The sequence below is a fragment of the Rhinopithecus bieti genome, unplaced genomic scaffold (assembly GCF_001698545.2).
Source record: "Rhinopithecus bieti isolate Rb0 unplaced genomic scaffold, ASM169854v2 scaffold_4640, whole genome shotgun sequence".
NCBI classification, from domain to species: Eukaryota; Metazoa; Chordata; class Mammalia; order Primates; family Cercopithecidae; genus Rhinopithecus; species Rhinopithecus bieti.
This window is the reverse complement of record NW_016804643.1, coordinates 1125906-1150104: the sequence shown is the minus strand read 5'-3', so window position 1 is coordinate 1150104 and position 24199 is coordinate 1125906.

Below are 24199 nucleotides of genomic sequence, written 5' to 3'. Positions count from 1 at the left end.
GCACAAGCTGATTCTACTTTCACGTGGAACTGTCCCCTTCAAGTGTGGCTGACATCACAGGTGGCCCAACCGGACATGTCATGAGGCTCCTGGTAGGTGAATGTTTGAATAAATTATGGTATATCAGTTATATAGAAAATTATGCAGCCACTTAAAAATGAGTGAGATTCACATATATTGACCTAGAAAGATGTAATAATATATTAGTAAAGTAAACTATGGTACACCTATTTTGTCATGTTTTCGTTTTTGAAAATTTTTTTATTTTAATTTTGTGGGGATATAGTAGGTGTATATATTTTGTCATACTTTCCTTTTTAAAATTAAAAATACTATGTGTGTACTTATATATCTTTATATGAATATAGAGGAATGTCTGAAAGGATATAAACCAAATTGTTAACATTTGTTTACTCAGAGGTGGAAAGTGAAAGAGAAAATTATTAAACATTTCTTTATATACCTCTGCATTGTGTAAATTGCTGCCCCAAATATTAATACATTATTTGGGGCATTTTAATTATCTTTTAAAAAAAGTAATTACTTGAGGGGCATTAAAATTCAACCGATTTACTCTATATCTCATAAGTACATACAATTATTCCATGTCAGCTAAAAATAAAAAATAAAACAAAAAAAAGTAAACCAACTTATCCCTATTGACAGCCTCATTCCCACTTGAGAGCTTTCTATGGAAAGAAGTTCACTTCATTGCTGGACAGCCATAATTCTTAACTACTAGTAAAAACCATTCTATTTCAGAGCCAAAACTGTCTTTCTTTTATTTGTTCTATTTCTGCTGTCTAGATTGTCATTGTTCGATATGGCCTCCAGATACATGGACTCTTAAGTATTTGAAATGCAGCTAGTACAAATTTAAATGGCTTTTGTGTGTAAAATACACAGCACTATATAGATATAGACAGATTTTAAAGACTTAATATCTTGTACATGTATTACATAGTATATATATATATAATTATACACATACAGGTTTTGAAGACAGTAATGTAAAAGGGCATAAATATTTCATCATAATTGTATGTTGGTTATATATTGAAATGATAACATTTTGAATACATTGAGTTAAAATATTTTAAGATTAATTTCCTTTATTTTCATTTACTTTTAAAATATGGCTGCTAGAAAGTTTAAGATTACATATGTGGCTTTTATTTAATTTCTATTGGACAGTGTTACTCTAAAAGAACATTATTTTTTCTTCATGGCAATTAATGTAGTCTTCACTTATCAGAGTTACACCTGCAGTTTCTTCAATCATTTACCAACTATTATCTTGTTTCCTATCCCAGAAAGTATCTAACACATAATAAGCACTCAATAAAAATGTGCCATTATAAGTTGAATAGTGCTTTGGAAGCTATGAGGAGGTGCTTTCCAGGGAAGAGCCGTCATCAGAGATGAATGTTCAGAGAGGACTTGGTGATTAAGAGGTCATTTGTGTTCTTGGAAGCAACGTGCTTTTCATATTAATATGTAGGACAGAAGTTAGACTGCATGAGATTATGAAATGAATGGGTAGTGATTAAGTGGAGGCTGTAAACAACTTCTTTGTTGGAAGAGACAGAAATATTAGTTTAAGAGGTCCAGAGAAAGTTTTTTTAAATAAAGGCTTAAGTAGAATTTTTATAAGGAGAGATACGATTTCTGAGCCTCACTCCATCATTACAACCATTCATCTCTCCTTTTTCTCTCTTAATGAGCTTTTAATAGCCAAACAGTGTTCATGATGACATCAACAATTAGCAAGAGCTTGCCTGAAGATGGAAAATATCAAATAACTTTACATATTTTTCATGTGAGGTCACCTTTCCTAGTGGTATGGGTGAGGCATTGCCCAAGCCAGGGGGCATGATGCACTTACGGAGTCCTGATTCGAGCTGGTGGATGTCAGCAATGGGTAGAGGTCAAGGAAGAGGTAAGACAAACAAACAGACAAAAAATAACAAGGATATAGGAAAATTGAAACCTTTGTGCACTTGGTTGGAATGTAAAATGGTGCAACTGTATGGAAAACAATATGCAGGTCCTTCAAAAAATTAAAATAGAATGACCACATGATCCAGCAATTTCACTTTTTGGTATTTACTCAAAGGAAATAAAATCAGTGTCTCAACAAGACATCTGCATGGCCTTGTTCATTACAGCATTATTCACAATAGCCAAGATATAGAAGCAACCAAAATATCAATGAACAGGTGAATGCACACCTAAGTGTCCATCTATGCATGAATGTATTTAAAAATGTGGTATATATAAACAATGGAATATTACTCAGTCTAAAACAAAAGAAGGAAATTCTGTCATAAATGACAGCATGCATGAACCCTGAGGACATTAAGCTAAGCAAAACAAGCCAGTCACAGAAGGACAAATACTGCATGATTCCATATATGAGGTGTCTAAAGTAGTCAAGCTCATAGAAGCAGAAAGTAGAATGGTGGTTGCCAGGAGCTGTTGGGAGAGAGAAATGAGCTGTTGCTGTTCAACTGGTACAAAGTCTCAGTTAGAAACTTTGTAAGAAATGCAGTAAGAAAAGGTTATAGAGCTCTGCTGTAAAACATTGTGCTAGTTAACAATAGTGTACTGTTTGTACAACTAAGAATTTATGAGGGTAGTTATCGTGTTATATGTTTTTTACCATCATAAAAAAGAATATATTGGCTCCTTTATGAGTTAATCTATGGTTTTTTCCTGATGAAACTCATTGTTCAATGTCACTGGCATACAAGTATCCAAACTGACCATGTTGCTCAGTTCCTTGTAGTGGGCTTGAATAAAAACTTGGATCAAAAGATAAGCTTTAAAATATGCATAATAAATTTACAAACTAAAAGCTTAAAAAATCTGAAATTTAAGAGTCTTTTTCTGGTGTCTGGAGAGGATTATGAATTAAATGTGAAACCATTTAATATTTCCTTCTAATGCTAAAGTTTTGTCATAGCAACAATAAAGTAATTATTTTGTAGCAGCTAGAATTCCGTTTATGAGAAGTGTTGCTTTTGTTGAAAAAAAAAAATAGTTTTGATAAGCCCACATGGGAACTAAGCCTCATGGGCCTTGGCATTGGGTGGTGATAAAACTTTGGAGAAAGAGAGAAGTTGCTCGTGTAACTGAGAAAAAAGTATTGGAAACTCAAAGGAGAATCTGGAAGAAGATATGGAAAAAAGAGAAGGGGAAAGAATGCAAATAAAATGATGGATTGCCACGTGTGATGCAACCCTTCCTAGAGCCCTCAAAATCTTTAGTAAAACCTAAAACAAAAAGTATGCAGTACTTATTACATTCCTGTGGACTCTGGTAAGTTCAGCTGCATTTTAAAACCCTGACAGGTTTATAAAATTATTTCTGAAATAAACCAGACATGTTATTCCTATCTTCTGCGTAAAACACCAAATTCATGGAAAAATGATTATCTCAATGATATAGGATCATGGCTTTTATTTTATCTAAATTAACCGGGAAAAAAATGAAGAAAGGTAAATATTTGTATCTAAACTGTATAGATTGTCTACCATAACTCAATTACAGTATACTGTTCGTTTCCTCAGGTTTTGTATACGTGTATGTTTTAAGTTGACCCAAATGCTAACTAACTTTTAGAACTTTTTATGCGCAAATGTTTTTTGATACTCAAAATATCAAATTTGTTTTCTTTTTCTGGACTATCAAAAAAACTTTACTTAGCAACCATCTCTAGTTGTGAAGCTCAGCTACCTCCCAGGGGAGGGAGTTCAAAGTCCAAAACCTCCAAGATGGGGCAGGTGGTGGGCAAAATGTAAAATAGATTGATGTTGGGAGCTTCCAGCTCACTTTACCTCAACTCCTTCTTTTAAGGTTTCTGCCTAAGACATTTCTTAATCATCTAATGTAGCTTAATTCTAAACCTTAAAGAAGAAACTTGCCTTATTAAACCAATTCAAGCTGAGATATGTGATGGAAATAGCTGAATTCTAAAGGAGATTACTAGACATGGGCAAGGCTAATCATAAAGAATGAATCATAAATAATACAATATCCACCACCAGGAGCAGGCAATGTGTGAAATATATATTGAGTAGACACCACACAGGTGACTGTCTGGTGTCCCCATGTCTTAGTCTAATCTTGATCCTTTGGATATCCCTCGTGTTTCAGAAATAATAAGAAAGGAAATATTTAGTTTTGAAGGGTCAGGATTTTCTAGAATAAACAAAGATGCTTCCTCATCTTTGGAAGAATAAACCAACCAACAGAATTCAGCTTTCTTGGGTTTCATCAGTGGAGAGCAAACTCCTATGTATATCACGGTTAACAAATTAGTTTGGTTCTATAATCAGCCTGCCAAGCAGGCAAAGCACCACAGTATCACAGAATATCTGAGCTGTTCCTGGAGAACAGAGGCTATGTCTTTACAAATTCCAGAAAATGCATTACCCCAGCAACACTCAATAACGTTTGCTAAACAGGTTATCTTAAGCATCATTTAGTAAAACTTTCCCTGCAGTGCAGGAGTGAATTTCTGCTACAACATATAAAGATCTCCACTCAACTAGAAGTGTCATGAAAACAATGCTTTGCTCACTATTGTCTGTCAAAATATCAGACAAATACTAAGACCAAAAAGCAACAACAATTCTGAATGAATGAGTTTTTTAAAATATGCCAACTGTCCAGAACAATGGACCAATGGTAATGAGATTAAATTGAATAAATGCATATACACTATGACATATTCAAAGAAGCAGATGATTAAAGAATATAAACTAAAGAATAGGCTTGGAAGACATGACTGACTTCTTCATGTATCTGACAGGCTATCTTATGTAAAGGGGTTGGACTTAATTGTGTGGCTTCAGACGGCACAATAGAACCAAAGCGTTGAAGCGATAAGAAAATGTATTTTAAAAGTTCTCTGATAATTAAATCTGACCAGTGGAAGACACTGTCATATTCTATTGTTGTAGTCCAGTTGTTGATTCTATGTGGTAAAACATCAAACTTTTTTACTTAACGTTTAGCTATGCGTGCATAATTCCAAAGTATGAGTAAAAGTTCAAATTTTTGTCAAGTATCATAAATTGTAAAACACTAATTGAATTTTTTCTTTTCATCCACCTGCCTTAGTGTCATGCACTTGCAGACTTAATCCTCTCTCAACTCAACCTGTTGATTGGATATTCCCAGTGATGAGTCTGTCACTGTCTCCCAAAGCAATCCATTCCATCTCTAAACCACCATGGCAATTTGGAAGTTTTTACCTACTGTGGTAGGCAGAATAATGACCCCCCAAAGATTCTACGTCTTCATTCCCAAAGCCTGTGAATATGTTACCTTATACGGCAAAAGGAACTTTGCATATCTGATTAGGTTAAGGATTTTGAGATGGGGAGATTACCCTTGGTTATCTGGATGGGCTCATATAACCACAGAGTCCTTATAAGAGGGTAACAGGACCTTCAGTGTCAGAGCGATCGATGACGCTACATTGCTACACTGCTGGCTTTGAAGATGGAGGGAGAAGTCACAACCCAAGGAATACAGGCAGTCTTGAGAAGCTGGGAAAGGCAAGGCAACACATTCTCCCCTAGAGCCTTCAGAAGAAATGCAACCCTGCCAACATCATTTTAGACCAGTAAGACCCGTTTCAGACTTCTGATCTCCAGAACTGTGTTGTTTTCAGCCACTAAGTTTGTGGTGATTTGTTACAGCAACAAAAGGAAATTAATATATCTTCTGTTGAACCAAAATGGCTCTTCCAAAGCTTCCAATTATTGGTATCTGGTTCACAGTGAGTAAACTTAACCCTTTCCATATGAGAACACTTCAACTATTTGAAGACCAAAATCTTGGCCTTACTAATAAAACATTCCTTCTGCTTTTGCATCCTTAATTCCTTTTTTTACTTTTAAGTTCAGGGGTACATGTACAGGTTTGTTACATAGGTAACATGGCCTGAAGTGTCATGGGGGTCTGTTGTACAGATTATTTCATCACTCAGGTATTTTTCCTCGTCCTCTCCCTTCTCCCACCCTCCACCCTCCGATAGGCCCCAGTGAGTGTTGTTCCCCTCTATGTGTCCATATGTTCTCATCATTAGCTCTCACTTCTGAGAACATGCAATATTTGGTTTTCTGTTCCTGTGTTAATTTGCCTCCAGCTCCATTCATGTCCCTGCAAAGGACATGATCTCATTATTTTTAAGGCTGCATAGTATTCTATGGTGTACATGTACCATATTTTCTTTATCCAGTCTATCACTGGTGGATATTTAGGTTGATTCCATGTCTTTGCTATTGTGAATAGTGCTGCAATGAATATATGTGGTGCACGTGTCTTTATAATAGAATAATTTATATTCCTTTGGGTATATACCCAGGAATGGGATTGTTGGGTCGAATGGTATTTCTGTCTTTAGGTCCTTGAGGAATTGCTACACTGTTTTCCACAATGGTTGAACTAATTTACACTCCCACCAGGCATCCTTTATTCCTTCATCTTTTTCCTGTATGGCTAGATTCCAACTTGATTCACTTTCCTATTCATTGTCTTCTGAAAAAGTCCCTTTTAGAACAGTGGCTTAGAACAGAATCTTGTTATCACAATGCCATCTGACCAGTACAATGGTAAAAATCTTTGCTGGCAACAAACTTTGCTGACAAATATCATATTTAGTCCATCCTCTCATTTCCCTTTAACTTTTATTGAGCACAGATGCAGAATGTACTACACTAAGTGCCATGATGTTTAGTATCTTGGATTAAACACAAAACAAGTCCTTCTTACATTAGTAGAAAAGTTGTGTGAAGTTTCCTAAGACATGGCCATAGAAACAAATTCAAAATAAAATGAGTTTACAATACTCACGTACAATTATTTACACTTCTTCTTACTGAGAAATTAAACACCGTTTCAGTTTCTGATTCTTTGTAGGTATGACCAATTTTTGTTCCTTCTTTTTATTTGTCATTCTTTCCGGAAAATTGTAAGATCTGCTTTTCATTCCCAGTGCTTGGAAATTTCACAATAGGATTTAGTATATATTTTTTATTTTCTATTGCTAAAATAAACACTTGACAAAACATTTAATACAATTTTATTGTATTTTTTTATCATTTTCTTTCTTTTATTTGCCTGTTTTCTATGAGATATTGATCTGCTTGGACTGTTTGCCTATTTTCTTCTTTTGTCCCTCACTTTCCATCTTCTGATTTTGGTTTGTTTGTCTTGTTGTTTTGTGTGTGTGTGTGTGTGTGGTTATTTTGATGTCTTGGAAATGTGCTGTATAGGTTTGCTAGGAGTGTCATAACAAAATACCACAGAATGGCTATTTTTAAAAAGAGAAATGTATATCCTGGGAGTCCTGGAGGCTGGAAGTCCAACAGCATGGTGCCAGGAGAGTTGGTTTATCTAAGTTTTCTCTCTTCCACTTGCAGGTAGCCGCCCTCTTGCTGCCTCTTGATGATCATCCTTCTATGAGGGACATACTTGATGTCTCTCTCTTGAGTATTAATCACTTCTTCCTAAATGGATACCAGTTATATTCGAGTAGGACTTACCTTAAGAGCTATATTTTAACTTAAGTACCTTTTTAAAGCCCTATCCCCAAATACAGTCACATTCCCAATACTGGAGATTTAGACTTCAATATGGCCAGGTGTGGTGGCTCACGCCTGTAATCCCAGCACTTTGGGAGGCTGAGGTGGGTGGATTACAAGGTCAGGAGATTGAGACCATCCTGGTTAACACAGTGAAACCCTGCATCTACTAAAAATACAAAAAATTAGCCGGGCATGGTGGCGGGTGCCTGTAGTCCCAGCTACTCAGGAGGCTGAGGCAGGAGAATGGCATGAACCCGGGAGGCAGAGCTTGCAGTGAGCCTGGCGACAGAGCAAGATTCCACCTCAAAAAAAAAAGAGAGAGACTTCAATATATGAATTTGAGGTGGGACACAATTCAGTCTGTAACATTTACTCAAAAACTGTATCAATGTTTTAGTTTAATGTTTAATTTCTGGTGTCATCATTTCTATATTTGATGGTCTTTTTTACTCTCTTTTCATTTTTATAGTATCCTGTTCATGTTCATGGATTCATTATCTTCTCTATCTCTCTGAGAATCTTAGTTTGGATGTTTTTGTTTTTGCTTTTTTTCCTACATTGTCTTTGCTTCCTCTGAGTTCATTTCATGTTAAAGTGTTTTCTCAAATATGTAGACATCCTTGGCGGTTCATTCATTTAAGACCCTGAAAAGCTGATTAGAAGTTCTGCGAAAATACGTAAGACTAGACAGTGAACTTCACTGTAGGAAGCTCAGGCTACAAACTGGCTCATTTTGTGGGATCAAGGGAGAGGAGCGCATTATGAGGAGTGATGAGAAGTGGGCTGTGGCCATGGAGCACAAGGGTGAAAAATCATGGGAGATTTGCTTATAATGATTACCCGTACAATGGGGGCCCTCAAGTCTCAACAAATTCCACATGAAGAAAGGTTCAACAGCAATGGTGTGGGATTGCTTTCTCATGTGGTTCAAAAAGATGAGGAGCTTCAAAAGATGAGGAGCTAGCTTGAACTAGCATAAAACTCACAGCCCAACATGAAAGTAGGAGGCAGAAGACTTGACTAGGCAGGAACATAGTGTAGGCTTCCAGATGTAGCAACCATACGGCAGGCAGCATCATAGTACAAACTTTTTGTGCCACCCCATTCAAGCCATCACGTATGTATCACTGCCACTTTGACACTACTCTCTGTTACTCTCATGCAGGTGCAGTGGCAACAAGGGGAGATGGAGGAAAGAGCTTGTTCTCCATTACAATTAGTATTTTCATCATCAGAAGAAAAAAGAATAATTCCGTTTTTGAGAGACTGTCCCAAATGAAGGCTAGTCCAAATAACTTGCACTCAGTTTTAATAATATTTTGTATGTGTTAAAAAAAATCTTTTCCACTTGACTGTTCCATTAATGTGTTTTGTAAACTTTGAAACCCTCTCTAAACCCTTATCAGAGCTGTTGCAGCAACTACTTCCTCCATCCCTTAAGAGCACTCGACCTTGCCCAGATCAACAAGCTCCAGAGCAAAAGACAGCTCTATTTCCTTGAAACCTCTTTATTTTTTTCTGCCACACAGTGAAAAAATGGCCTGAAGTATCATCTGAAAAAGCAGAACTGCCAAAATCCACCAAGGAAAAAAAAAATCAGTAAAGCAATGGCTACCTCCAAGACTTTTCTCATGAAGCCTATCTGCTTTGGGGAGAAGAGGAAGAATACTGTGCTCAACCTGGCCAAATTCTTTCTTCAGGCAATCCCCAACCCTTCACTCCGCAGGTTTCTCAACCTGGAATTCCTTCTACCAGAAAAAAAAACTTTGGTTTTGTGATTCAAAATGTAGCTGAAAATGTCAATACCTGGAAATTACAAATTACATTTACTTTAAATCATGTAAAAATGTGTCTGAAGATCCCTTCTTGAGTGAGAGGAAGGGAAAAGTTTGTTTTCTTTGTATTTTATCTTATTTTGAAAAAAATATAAAAGAAGCAGGGAAAAGGGTGGAGAGGACGAAGCTGGGAGCACTGAAAGTGTACTGCTTTTCAAACATCAGCCACTTCACCATTCTGCCTGGGGCCCAGCCCAGCAAAAGGGCGTTTGTGCTCAGGCAGATACAGAGGAGTTTGACAAACAACCACTCAGAGTTCCTCAGAATCAGGAAACCAAAAAAGCAAAAGATGACAAATATTTTACAGATCATACTTCTGCTTCATTCTTTTAACACATTGTAATTAAAAAACGTTTATTGAGAGGCAGTAAGGGGTTGGTGTGTAAAATAAATCTTTTAAAGACAAACAGTTCACCTGCCTTACATTGTTTTTAAAAATACAGATTGTGAGATTTCAAATAGCATTTTGAATTAAGACATATGGTTTTTTTCTGCTAACAAGAGCTTTGCAAAGAGCTTACTTCATTCAAAAGCAAGTTTAAGAGAATAAGGCCCCACTGAAATAAAGCCCTTATCAATGATAGAGCCTCTGAGAGCTTGTCTTAATTCCTGAAATGCCCATTGGAAATCACTCCTCAGAATTAAGAGATAGAAAGGATTACTAGCAGGCGTGTACATTATGAGAGAGACCTGTGGTCCTGTTCTGTCTCTGGCACTTACAAACTGCATGACGTTTACCCAACTTAACGACACTTTTGATGTTTCAGTCTCTCCTCATTTGTAAAGAGGGATAGTAATACTTCCAAAATTGGTGTAAGAATTAAATGAGATAATGTATGAAAAGCACAATGCCAGGCACTCAGTAAACCATATCTATCATTATTATTTATTAGACCACTGACTATGTTCAGTCCTCTAGGAACATGGCAATCTGATATGGGATCTGGGAGAGGAAAGGCTTAGCGGTAGGGATTAACTGGTAGGCCAGTCCTGATGAAGTCCTCTGTGAAGAGCTCTAAACAACCAGAGATCAGCCTGAGAACACTAAGGAAGAGAAAGAGGTGCTGGAGACCCAGGCACAGCGTGACCCAAAGCTACCCCTGTGTCGTTCATTTGCTTAAATGCTCAGCATAATATTTCAAAAATAATATTTTGGAAATATGCCAAATACTCCTCTTAAATATTTTTGATAGGCTGGGGCCTAAATATAGGCTGTGAAGAGAGGGAGGAAATCCAATCAATTTTTTGGATCCTAACACTCCTTAAATTGTTCCTGACCATGGGCATGTGAAGAATGCTCCTTCAAAGCAAATTTGAATGCTATGAACAGTACTTATTTTCAAACTCAGAGAAATCTCAGTGGTCTTCCTTCCATCTCTCACTGAGACGAGACGATACTGTCAAAACTGACAGACAGATTGCCCCTGGAGTCCAAATCACCAGCACATTCATGAGGACCAGCAAGTCTATATCACCAACCTACATGAAGGAAAGAAGACGAGTTACAGCCTCTCACACACAAGCCTGGTGCTTAGAAGAAAGCAAAGGAAAGAGAGACACTGAAAAATTTAAACAGCAAGTGATTTTAAAGCAGGATGGCTGGCAAGGGATACAGGACTCTGAAAACTTCCATTAAGGATTTGGAATTTCAAGTTTCACTATTCAGACAAATCAACTTTAGAGGCACAAATTCCCAGAAAACTCAGAATCATCCATGACAACCTTCAGGTCCTGTTTCTCCAGTCTAGTCACTGATGACATTTGTTTGTTCTTTCATCAAGCCTTTAGAATCTGCCCATTTCTTTCCATGACCACTGCCCAAATTCAGGTCCCCACATCCCCTCCCTTCCTTAAAATCCCCCCCTACTCTCTCACATCCAAAGTTATCACAATCATTTCATAATGAATGCAAATTAAATCACAATGAAATACCCCAGCCAGAATGGCCATTATTAAAAAGTCAAAAAGCAATAGATGTTGATTTGGATGTGATGAAAAGGGAACACTTATACACTGTTGGTGGGAATGTAAATTAGTACAACCTCTATGGAAAATAGTATGGAGATTTCTTAAAGAACTAAAAGTAGATCTACCATTCGATCCAGCAATCTCACTACTGGGTATCGATCCCAAGGAAAAGCCATTACATAAAAAAGACACCTGCACACATGTTTATCACAGCATAATGCACAATTGCAAAGATGTGGAATCAACCTAAGTGCCCATCAGAGTGGACAAAGAAAATGTGGTATATATACGGAATACAACTCAGCCATAAAAAATAATTAAATAATGTCTTTTGCAGCAACTTGGATAGAACAGGAGACCATTATCCTAAAGGAAGTAACTCAGGAACAGAAAACCAAATACCACATGTTCTCATTCGTAAGTGGTACCTAAGCTATGGGTATGCAAAGGCATACAGAGTAGTATGATGAACCTTGAAGACTTAGAAGTGGGGAGAGTGGGAGGTGGGGTGAGGGATGAAAAAACACCTACTGGGTGCACTGGGTACAATGGATACTATTCAAGTGACAGGTGCACTAAAATCCCAGACTTCACAACTATACGATTCATCCATGTAAGCAAAAACCACTTTGTGCCCCTAAATTTTTTTTTAAAAAGTAACAATTATTTCATGTTTTCTTTCCAGTCTTCCTTCTCCTCTTTAAAGGAAAAGTCTTCTTTAAAAAAAGTCTCTAAAATCCTCCTATATGAGAAATTGTAGCAGGATTCTCAACTAGAATACAAGAAGTATTTACCTTAGAACATGTTGAAGACTGCTGAGGTGGCCCTAAGGGGACTGGGAGGAGGGAGGTTGACTGGCATGAGGAATTGAAAATAACTCTTGTAAAATCACTTATCCTCAGAGAAGAGAAGCACTCACATAAAAGCTTGGCCTTCTAATAAAGCTTCAGTGTTAGGAGGGAGAGCAGGCTTTTGGTGTGAAATCCGTTAGTCAAATTTTCCTCTGGCCCAGGCCCCAAGGACTCATAATTAGGTCCCCAAGAAGAAAGTGGCTGAAAATACAAACTAAAACAATTAATGTTAATATAAAGACAGAAAATAGATTCTTGACACATCAGGGAAGGAAACGAAGTGGTTTTGGCGCACTGTGGATTGGCCCAGAGAATGGCACTGGCTCTATAAAACGTCTAGCCTTGGTGGCAGGAGGTGGAAGCTGGCAGTGGTAGGAGGGAATTTCCCAACTTCCCAGAGTCATCAAAATGTTCTTGGCACCTTTGCATTGGCCTTACCAGGATGAGCAATCCCAGTCCCAGCAAAGGGTCATGAACAGCCAAGGCGAAGAGGAACAAGGCAAGCTCTGTGTGTGAGCAAAGAATGCTGCGCTTATCAGCACGTGTCAGACAATCCTGGGCACTCTACAAATTTGGGAGAATTTCTTTGAATGGAACTTACAAGGCCCATGTAAGAGGCTGGGGACATTTATGCTGCTATTGTGGTCCCCTTTTTACCTTCAGGTTGGGATGGCCTGGGAAAATGTGGTATTAATCATAGAACAGTTCACCAGGGAAAAGAAATTAATATTTGTTAATGCCGGCAATATGTTAAGTACTATGATAGATACCTTCACATATATCTCCTTTAATCTTTAAAATAACTATAAACCAGGGGCTTTTCCCATCGTTTTAATTAAAGATAAAGAAACTGAGATTCAGGCTGGTTAAACCTACTCAGAATCACATAGCCAGCCAGGATTGCACCTGGCTCACCTGAACGTAGGGTCTTTGTTTTTATTATTATATTTGCACTTGTGTGGCAAAAGCATTTTCCTCAATCACTGCTACCAAATGGACAACATCAGAACATGATTGATTCACCACCATTCTACATTAAGTATTATGTCCTGAATATGCTCTGTTAGCATCACAACAGATGATTAAATATAAACAAAACCAAACTTGGGGACCCATTATGTTATTTCCACAAAACATTTTATCTGCAGGAAAGAAATCAGAGCAAAAGACAACAGTTGGCAGGTCCCAGTCCCAGTGACAGCTGTGAATTGTCTTGTCTACACCATCAGTGAAATTGTAGAAGATTTGCATTAAAGCAAATGAGAATGAAATGAACTTGGCCTTGTGCTTATGCAAGCTTCTTGTTAGTGTTCTGCATCTGGGATTCTTGTGTCCACTGGAAACACAATCTGTTCCATTGCATTAAGCATTCTTTGACCTTATGGAAATAAATCCTATTTGAGACAAGCACATATTTGAGTAATCCCAGGATTTACCCACTAATGTCTATGCTTCATTGATGTGGGAACACTCCTAAAGTCAACAAACTTGTGTTTATCTGTGTGAAGTGTGCATAGAAAAGAAAGCCAGTGAGCATTTTAGTGGAAGAAATAAAGAGAAAATGAAGAGGTTGAAGAAAGAGATGTTGGTCCCTTAGATATCTCAGAGACATCTCAAACTTGTCTCAGTCTAAGCTAAACTCCTCATCTTGTCCACCAGATCTTGTTCCTCTTCCTGGGTGTATTGTCTCAGTAAATGGCTCCAACATTCACCCAGTTGTCCAGTCCTGAAACCAAGCATTGAAAGTGGCTTCTCTCTCCCTTTGTACTCACATCTAGTCATTCAGAGTCCTCTTGTTCCTACCTTCTAGTTATTTCTCTATCCTACCCTTGGACTTCAGTCCCACTCACACTACATGAATTAAAGTCACTGTTATGTCTTTCCTGATTCGCAGAAAATTTTTCCAACTGGTGTCTGCCTAACCTGTGTTTGTCCCCATTAAACCATTCTCCAAAACACATCAAGGGGAGTATCCTTATTTGTATTTTAATTATGATAAAATACACATAACATAAAAGTAACATCTTAACCATTTTTAAGCATGCATTTCAGTCTACAGCCATACCACTTGTGACTGGCTTATTTCACTTAGCATAATGTCCTCAAGATTCATCCATGTTGTAGCATGTATCAGAATTGCTATCCTTTTTAAAGGCTGAATAATAGTCCATTGTATGTATATATCAGACTTTCTTTATCCATTGATCCATTTATAGATATTTAGGTTGCTCTCATTTTGGTTTTGATTTGCATTTTCCTCATGATTGGTGATGTTGAGTATCTTTTCACATGCTTCATCAGCCATTTATCTATCTTCTTTGGAGAAATGTCTAATGAAGTCCTGTGCTCATGTTTTAAATTGGGTGTTTGTGGGTTTTTCTCATATTAAGGGTAGTATATCACATTTGTCTTCCACCATGATTTTTTATTTCTAAATATAGTTTTATCAGATTTTTTATAAGTTAAGGCCATATTTAAAATGCATAAAAGTACATTGTTCCTTTTATCAATATGAAATGGCAACCTGTTTCTTTTAACGCATTTTGCCCTGAGTTTTATTACTCGTAATTCTAACATTGCTATACTAGATACTTGCTGTTGCTGTTAGTAATTGCCTGGCATATCTTTCTCCTTCCCTGAGTTTTCAAACTCTCAGGGATATTTTAAATTGAGTCTCTTTTCACCATAATATAGCTAGATTTTTTAAAGATCTTTTTTAAAAGATCACATAGTATTTTTTTTTTTTTCTTTTTTTTGAGATGGAGTCTCACTCTGTCGCCCAGGCTGCAGTGCAGTGGTGCAGTCTTGGCTCACTGCAAGCTCCGCCTCCCGGGGTTCACACCATTCTCCTGCCTCAGCCTTCTGAGTAGCTGGGTCTACAGGCGCCCGCCACCATGCCCGGCTAATTTTTTGTATTTTTAGTAGAGACGGGGTTTCACCCTGTTAGCCAGGATGGTCTCGATCTCCTGACCTCATGATCCAACTACCTCGGCCTCCCAAAGTGCTGGGATTATAGGTGTGAGCCACCATGCCCAGCCTACAAGATCTCATAGTATCTTTTTTAAAAGATCTTATAAAACAAATATCTTATTCAAAAAACTTGATGGCAAGGATACAGATATGACCAGGAAAGAAGGGCCCTACTACTCTTACAGGGGCAATCAACCTGTCCACATTTACTCTGATTACTGTCACATGTATGCTTGTCGCTAATAAATTATTTGGTATTTTCTCCTTACTATGCTTTCTGTTTCTTTCTATTCTTTCTTTTTTGATAAATTCTGTTATATTAGTCTAGTTTACTTTGTTACATATATTTGTGTTGAATATCTTGAAAAGAACAGTTATATATTTAATGAAATTTTAGTCCGAGCTTGTTACTAAATGCATCTTTCTCCTATTGCTTGTTAAATCAATAAATATTTTTATTCACTAATGTGTTTTAACAACTTACTTGCTTATCATTATTTCTTGCTGGAGTATATACTTTAGAAGCTTTTTTGTCAAGGGTGTATGTGTGACAAATTCCAGTTATTCTTATCATCTGAAAAGTTTTTTTTTTTTTTTTTTTTTTTTTTTTTTTTTTTTTTTTTTTTTTTTTTTTTTTTTTTGAGATGGAGTCTTGCTCTGTGGCCCAGGTTGGAGTGCAGTGGTGCAATCTCGGCTCACGGCAACCTCCGCCTCCCGGGTTCAAACAATTCTCCTGCCTCAGCCTCCCGAGTAGCTGGGATTACAGGCACCACCACACCCAGCTAATTTTTGTATTTTTAGTAGAGACGACGTTTCACCACGTTGCTCAGGCTGGTCTCCAACTGACCTCATGATCTGCCCACCTCAGCCTCCGGAAGTGCTGGAATCACAGGCGTGAGCTACCACACCCGGCCAAAGATCTTTAACCCTAATTTCTGATGCACGATTTAGAATAATAAATATTTCTGTATTAAAGGATGTTATTCTCTGAGTATTTTAGATATTGCCTTGTTGTTATATGGCATCTAATATTGCTAATAGAAAACTTGACATTATTTTAATGTTTATTCTTTTACTCTGTATCGGGGTCCCCAACCCCCAGGCCATAGACCTGTAGGAACAAGGGCACACAGCAGGAGGAGAGTAGCAGGTGAGCCAGCAAAGCCTCATCTGTATTTACAGCTGCTCTCCAATGCTTGCATTACCACCTAAGCTCTGCCTCCTGTCAGATCAGTCAGTGGAGGCATTCATAGGAGCACAAATCCTATTGTGAACTGTGTATGTGAGTGATCCAAGTTGCACACTCCTTATGAGAATCTAATGCCTGAAGATCTGTCACTGTCTCCCATCACCCCCAGATGGGACCATCTAGTTGCAGGAAAACAAGCTCAGGGCTCCCACTGATTCTACATTATAGTGAGTTGTATAATTATTTCATTATATATTGCAATGTAATAATAATAGAAATAAAGTAAAATAAATGTTAAAGCACTTGAATCATCCCAAAATCATCCCCTCTCCCATCCGTGGAAAAATTGTCTTCCATGAAACTTGTCCCTGGTGCCAAAAAGGTTGGGAACTGCTGATTACTGTCATATCTCTGACAGAATTTAGGGGTGCTCTCATTGTATCTAATGTTCCAAAGTTTGGGCATAGTATCTATGAACAAATTTTTTTGCCTCTTTATTATTTCATGGGATTTTTTTCAACTCAAGGATTCATATCTCTATTTCCTTCTGGAAAATTCTCATTCATATATTGGCCATTCAAAATTCTCTCCTATGTATTTTATTAAATATATACTGAATCTTCTGAATCCATTCTCATGATCTCTTAACCTTTCTTTGCTATTTCTCTTCTCTGTTTCTTCGTGCTGTGTTCTAAGAGACTTCATTAGGTTGATCTTCAAGATTGGTAATTTGTTCTCCAGCTTATTCTACAGTTGCCATTTCCTACTTTGTCTCTTAGATAATCACATATTTATTTTCAAGTTCTTTCTTTATTCCTGCATTAGTTATAACTGCTCAAGTATCAGTTATTCCATTTACGGTGTTTGTTGTATCTTCAATGATGTTGCTCTTCCTCAAATACTTTCTAATTCTCTTACACTCATCTTTCACAGGTTTCTCCTACATGTATTCTGGGTTGTGACAGTCTCCTGATACATGTTCCTTCAGTTGCCTCATCCCCAGCCCTGTATCAAAGAGACCTCCAGACCAGGCTGAGACCAGGTACACAAAGGATTGCATCATTTCCAGACGGTTTGTACTTTCCCTCCTTAGACACTCTTAGCCTGAGGCATTTAAAAAAATAGGTAGAGATCAATCTCTCTAATCCAAGACAACTGGTGTCCTTATGGAAGAAATGGCATCTGAAGAGGCAAAGACACACACAGAGAAAAGGCAGTGTGAGGACACAGAGAGAACGTCATCTACCAGCCAAGGAGTGTCTGAGACCACCAGAAGCTAGGAAAGAGGCATGGAACAGATGATCCCTCACAGCCCTCAGAAAGAACCAACCCTGCTGACACCTTGGTCTTGGACTTCCAGCCTTCAGAACTGCAAGGCAATACGTTTCTTTTGTTTAAGCCACCCACAACATTTCTGTTGTGGTACTTTGTTTCCGTGTGGCAGAGGAACTCTGGACCCTGCTGAGAACAGGTAGCCCCTCTCAGCCCCAGCCATGGGCAGACAGAATGGTGTCAGTCCTGCCTCCAAATGTTGAAAGGCTCCAGTTCCACAATCCCAGTGCCCTAGAAGCCCAATGGATTTAGGCCCTTATTACTATCATGGATTCTTGTCTACTTCTTCTCCCCTCACTTTTTGGCAAGCTTCTGGATTTCTGATTTTTATTTCCCTTTTCTTATTTTAAGCATGAGATGTATTTAGTAATACAATTTTAATATACTGATATCAACTCCATATGATAGAGTGGAAAGGGAAATATCTGCCTGCGTTCAACTTGCCATCTTCGGGTAAATGGAATGACCAGTCCAAGCACAAATCTAGCTGCTCTTTCCAGTATGAGTCCCTTCACTGCTCCCATATGCTTTTGAATAAGTCAAAAGATGTATTTATGGCTTCAAAGATTATACGGCCTAGATTCTGCCAAACTTTTCTGACTCATCTCTCACTGTTTCCTAACTTACAGTCTAAGACACAGTCATGAGTTTCATCTCCAGGCTTCATGTGCTGTTCTCTCTGTGTGGAACACTTTTCTCCATTCATTTTAGGTCTCAACAAACCTAGGAGTCAATTCCTCCAGGAAGCTCTGTACGGCAAACAAAAATCAGATTAGGTGTCCCTCCTAAGAGTAGCCTTAGCTCACCTTGTAGTTATTCCATTACAGCCCTTACCACTCTGTCCTTGATATCCAGATTGCATGACTGTTACTCACTCTGGACTGGATACTCCATGAGGGCTGGGGCCATTCATGCCTCAGTGGCCAGCACAGTGGCTGGCTCATGGTAGGAATTCAGTGTGTTTTAATAAATAAAACATGCATGCTGCCAAGAAAGGAAGTTGGAGAGAGAGTTAGGGAAGACATTACGAAGAATTGAAGGGAAAAAAGATCTGGAGACTCAAGTGGGTCTCAGACAATTGCCTTTATTAATGAAAAGTCATCTTTTGTGTTGAAAGACTTTGAGATCCATCTGCCATTGCTTTACCCCAGCTGCTCTCTCTCTTGCTCACTCTCAGTTTTCAAAGAATGCATTACTTTTTCACTGGATTTCTCAACTCAATCATTTTACTAGAGCTGCCATAACAAAGTACCACAACAGAAATGTTGTGGGTGGCTTAAACAAAAGAAATTTACTGCCTTGCAGTTCTGAAGGCTAGAAGTCTAAGACCAAGGTGTCAGCAGGGTTGGTTCTTTCTGAGGGCTGTGAGGGATCATCTGTTCCATGCCTCTTTCCTAGCCTCTGGTGGTCTCAGACACTCCTTGGCTGGCAGATGATGTTCTCTCTGTGTCCTCACACTGCCTTTTCTCTGCATATGTTTCTGCCTCTTCAGATGCCATTTCTTCCATAAGGACATTAGTCATCTTGGATTAGAGAGATTAGTCTCTACCAATTTTTTAAATGCCTCATGCTAAGAGTGTCTAAGGAGGGAAAATGCAAACTGTTTTATTGCTGAAATTACCTTCAACAGAAATAATTTTGATGGCACATGAGTCACTTCAACACACTTGTTTTCTACAAAGTTGCTCTCTGCAAGGGGAACAATGGGAATATAAAAACCCTGGTGATATATTCTATTACCACGTCAGTGACAAATCTTGATAAACTGGGTTTGGCTTGTCTGAAAGCTAAAGAAAGAACTACTTTTAAGTACAGTTTCCTTCACAAATAACAGCCATTTAAGTATTTATGTCAGTATCTATTTATTCTCTAGAAACAGGTTTTGTCAAATGAACAGAAAAAAATTACTTTCAACTGTTACATTTTAGAATTCAATTACAGTGCCCTTGATTTTGAAGTCGGTAATGTACTGGGTTGCTGATCTTGGCACTGTGCATTCCAGCTATTGTTATTCTACAGCTTTGTCAACCAAAATGAACACTTCATTCACCTATTAGTATTTTTCAGCAATAATGGAGATACAAATTTACCCAAGGCAGATGACTTTTTGCTTAACTGCTAATGGAGTAGAGTATTATTTTGATAGTCCAAAAAAAAATTATCCTTCAAGATCCAAAGGTGATAAACCTGGGAGAGACTGGTTGGGTTCAAGAATAATCTAAAATTTTATATCAGGATCCAGGTGAATTCAAAGTATCACATCACCTCACTTTTACCCCCTCTTGGCCTTTCCCAGACTTAATTTAATCTCCCCAGCATGTGACTCCTGAGTATATACCTTAAGCTCAGGTCGGACTTTCCTTCTCAGCCTTCACCATGAGGACCAGCTCCTAGCAAGATCTCTAACCTCCCCTTTCAAAGTCACATACTAGGAAATAACAGAAAGATTTATTCACATTGAGATGTAAAAAAATACTGATAAGTTAAATGTATTATAAAAGAGACTCAAGCCTAGGTCAAAGAAGTGAAGAAATTCTTTTTGGAATTTTAAGTCAAGGGGGGGGCGTTTGTTTGGAGAGTTGGAATTCCCAAGAACCCTAAAAGTCATGCACTTTTTCTACATGTTAGGTTAAAACTTACCTATTTTCAAGAGGATTTGCCCCCCTGCTTCAGATATATGGCCTGTACAATGATTACTTGGAGCACTAGGCTTATCTCTGCTGACACAGAAAGAAGTTCAACTTACTTGGTAGATTTTCATCAATACTATAACTGTGGCCCATGAGATATAAAATAAAATACAAAACAGGAGAAAGGGATTTGATTAGTGCTACTCCCACAAAAAGGAAAATGTTACAAAGAGGAAAGAGGAGAGCAGAATTCAAGTAACTCTAGTCACATGGCAAGAAAATAAAAAAAATTAGCTGCAACCTGGACAGGGGGTACCCAATTTGATTTACCGAAGTAAAGTGATTTCAAAAAGGTTGAAGAGACAACCAGATATTACTTTTGATGGGGTACTCCACTAAGGAATTTGTCTTGCTGTAATCTCACTCAAACAAACACACACACACACACACACACACACACACACACACCCATTAGAGTTTGCTTCTGGATTAAACAATCGATTTATAGAAAAAAACATATTAAATGACACCATGTCACCATGGAGATCAATTCAGCACAGTCTATACTGGGAAACTCTATAGAACAAGTGACCCATTTTCTTCAACAAATAAATATCAAGGAAAAAAATAAGAAATGAAGAAGCAAACTGACAGGTTAAGAGACTTAAGAAGAATATCAACCAATCACAAAAATCTTATTTAAATACAGACTTAGACAAACTAAGAAATAATAATGATTCATGTAAGTCAATTTGAAACCTGAACTCTGTCTAAATATTCCATGATATTTGAAAATTGTTATTAATCTTAGGTGAGATAATGGCATCATGAATCTTTTTAGTTTTAAGGCCTTACCTCCTTCTAAAGACATGTGAATGACCTAAGTGGGCTGTAAAATGACGTAGTGTCTGGGATTGGCTTCTTAATATTAAACAGGGTAGAAGGAAATGGGTGGAAGTATAGGTTATGAAGTAATAATTATAAAATCTAGTTAATGAGTCTATTCTGCTCATTATGCCTTTCTGTCTCCTTTTGTATTTGTCTAAAATTTTCCAATAAAAGGAGGTTAAAATATTGAAAGAATTTACAATGAAAGTTTGGAGATGAAAAAGAAACTTGAGATAGATACAGGCCACACATAATGTGATTGGTTACAAAACCAAATGCCGGTTAAAAAGTTTAGGGTGTTGATACAGCAGATACTGCCTGATTCAACTCAGCCTGTTCACCTGTGATTACTGAAGAATCGTTCCGTAACCCAGTCTTGAATTTGCATTGCAGTCTGTTCTAGGATTCCTTTTTATTTCAATTTGAAATGTATGATTGATATCTGATTTGATATTTTAATTTTAAAAGTATAAAATCATTTGATTTGTTTCTGAATGCATTTGAAAGTTGAGAACCTGATTTACTTGAGTTATGAATCCTTTATCAGATATAGAACAGTTGCTTAAGAACTCGGAAAGATGATACCAGCAAGGACATTTGAAGTGTTTGAGAAAATCAAGGTACTTATGTTCTATATGTATCTTTTTAATGTTTAAAGGAATTCGACTTACTAAAATTTTAATGGGGTCAAGTATATAATTAATCTGTAATCAAAGAACGTGTAGAAATAATTATTTTATTTACAGAAATTTTATTTAATTTATAAATAGAATACAAATTTGGAGGCTGAACTTAATAGCTTAAGAAAAATGTTTTGTAATTGGCAACTTTAATAAAATAAATATTAACTTAAGACCCAGGTAACCACAGATAGTCCTTTCCAAACACAAAAGCCTCTCCCAGAAGCTAAAATACTTAAATGACACTGTTACTGTGACTTCACACAGACAGAATCAGAGCAAAACATCTTAAAAATACTACTTGCTAGCAAAAAAAAAAAAAGAGCACATGGGGACATTTACACCTCATTTCTTCATGAGGTTGTGTCTCTATGAGATCACAACAACCAAAGAAGAGAATAACAAATACATTTATTTTTATTATATGAATAATAAGAAATAAATGGTTGGACTAATTTATTCTTAATTTTCAGGATCAGATTGACAAGTGAAACCAATAGATCAGTGTTTTCAGAGTACAGGTAAAGATCCATTAGTAGACTGTGAAATTGATTTCATGGGTCACTATGAATTCTCTTTCATGAAACTTCTATCTGGTTGAATTTACTAGGCAGTTATATATATGTTTCTCATTGAGGATGATGTTCAAAACAGCTTGAAAGCCACTGCCTTCAACTTCTAGGCCTCTTTTAAAGTCCCTTCATAGCATTTTTTCTAAAATATAAATGTGTTATTTTCTAATTATAATTTTTTTCAAAACAGATTGTGAGACATTCTAATTATAAATGTGAAACACGTGTTTTTTATTGTTCCATTACAGAAATGTATAATAAAGATTTTTTTAATCACCTATAATCCCATCACTCATTGCGTTTTATAAATACGTTTTATAGATACTTTTATCCACCAAATTTTCTCTAAAGTATTGTATATGGGGAAGTAAAATACTTGATAAATCTTAAGGTAAAAGATAAAACACAGAGAGGCCCTGAACCGAGCAGACTTATTCTGTGTGGAACAGAACTTATTCTGTTCTCATTTCTGTTGCCCAGAGTAATGAGTGAAGTTTTTAAGAACAGGATGGGTGTGAAGCCAGTAACAGTGGTAGAGGGGGTGTGTTTGAAAATGGGACCTTTTCCCTATGACTCTCTCCAGTCACTTTAATAAAATTACTAAATTCATGAAATGTTTGGGTACAAGGGCATTTTTACAAGAATTGCACATTTTGAATTTCTTGGCATTGAACATGAGTGAGGTAGCACATCAAAAGGTAGAAATATGAAGGCAGAGAGGAGCAAAAGGAAATTACTCCCAAGAGTTAGCAAATGTTTTGCAAAAGCGTCTGACTCTTTCAAGGCCAAGATATTTGATTTCAGATTAGGTTTAATCACACTATTGAGGAGCAGGAGATCTGTGGTATCACAGCCTTCCAAAACGGGTGTGTAGGTGTGTATATAAAACATATATATTAGGCAGCACCTGGGTGCAGTTCCAACTACTGAGGAGGCTGAGGCAGGGGGATTGCTTGAGTGCAGGAGTTTGAATCTAGCCTGGGGATCAGCGAGATCCCCATCTCAAAAAAAAGTATGCATATACATCCACTTTTTACGAAAGAGGAATAATTCTACATATGTTGCTTTGCTGTCTTCTTTGCCATTTTTTATGTCAGAAAGCACAGGTCTCTGTATGAATAAATAGTGCATGGTATGCACAAACAATGAAGTATTTACAGGTATACATATCAATAAGGATGAATCTTTTTTTTTCTCTCTTTTTTTTTTTTTTATTATACTTTAAGTTCTAGGGTACATGTGCATAACGTGCAGGTTTGTTACATATGTATACTTGTGCCATGTCGGTGTGCTGAACCCATCAACTCGTCAGCACCCATCAAGTCATCATTTATATCATGTATAACTCCCCAATGCAATTCCTCCCCCCTCCCCCCTCCCCATGATAGGCCCCAGTGTGTGATGTTCCCCTTCCCAAGTCCAAGTGATCTCATTGTTCAGTTCCCACCTATGAGTGAGAACATGCGGTGTTTGGTTTTCTGTTCTTGTGATAGTTTGCTAAGAATGATGGTTTCCAGCTGCATCCATGTCCCTACAAAGGACGCAAACTCATCCTTTTTTATGGCTGCATAGTATTCCATGGTGTATATGTGCCACATTTTCTTAATCCAGTCTGTCACAGATGGACATTTGGGTTGATTCCAAGTCTTTGCTATTGTGAATAGTGCCGCAATAAACATACAT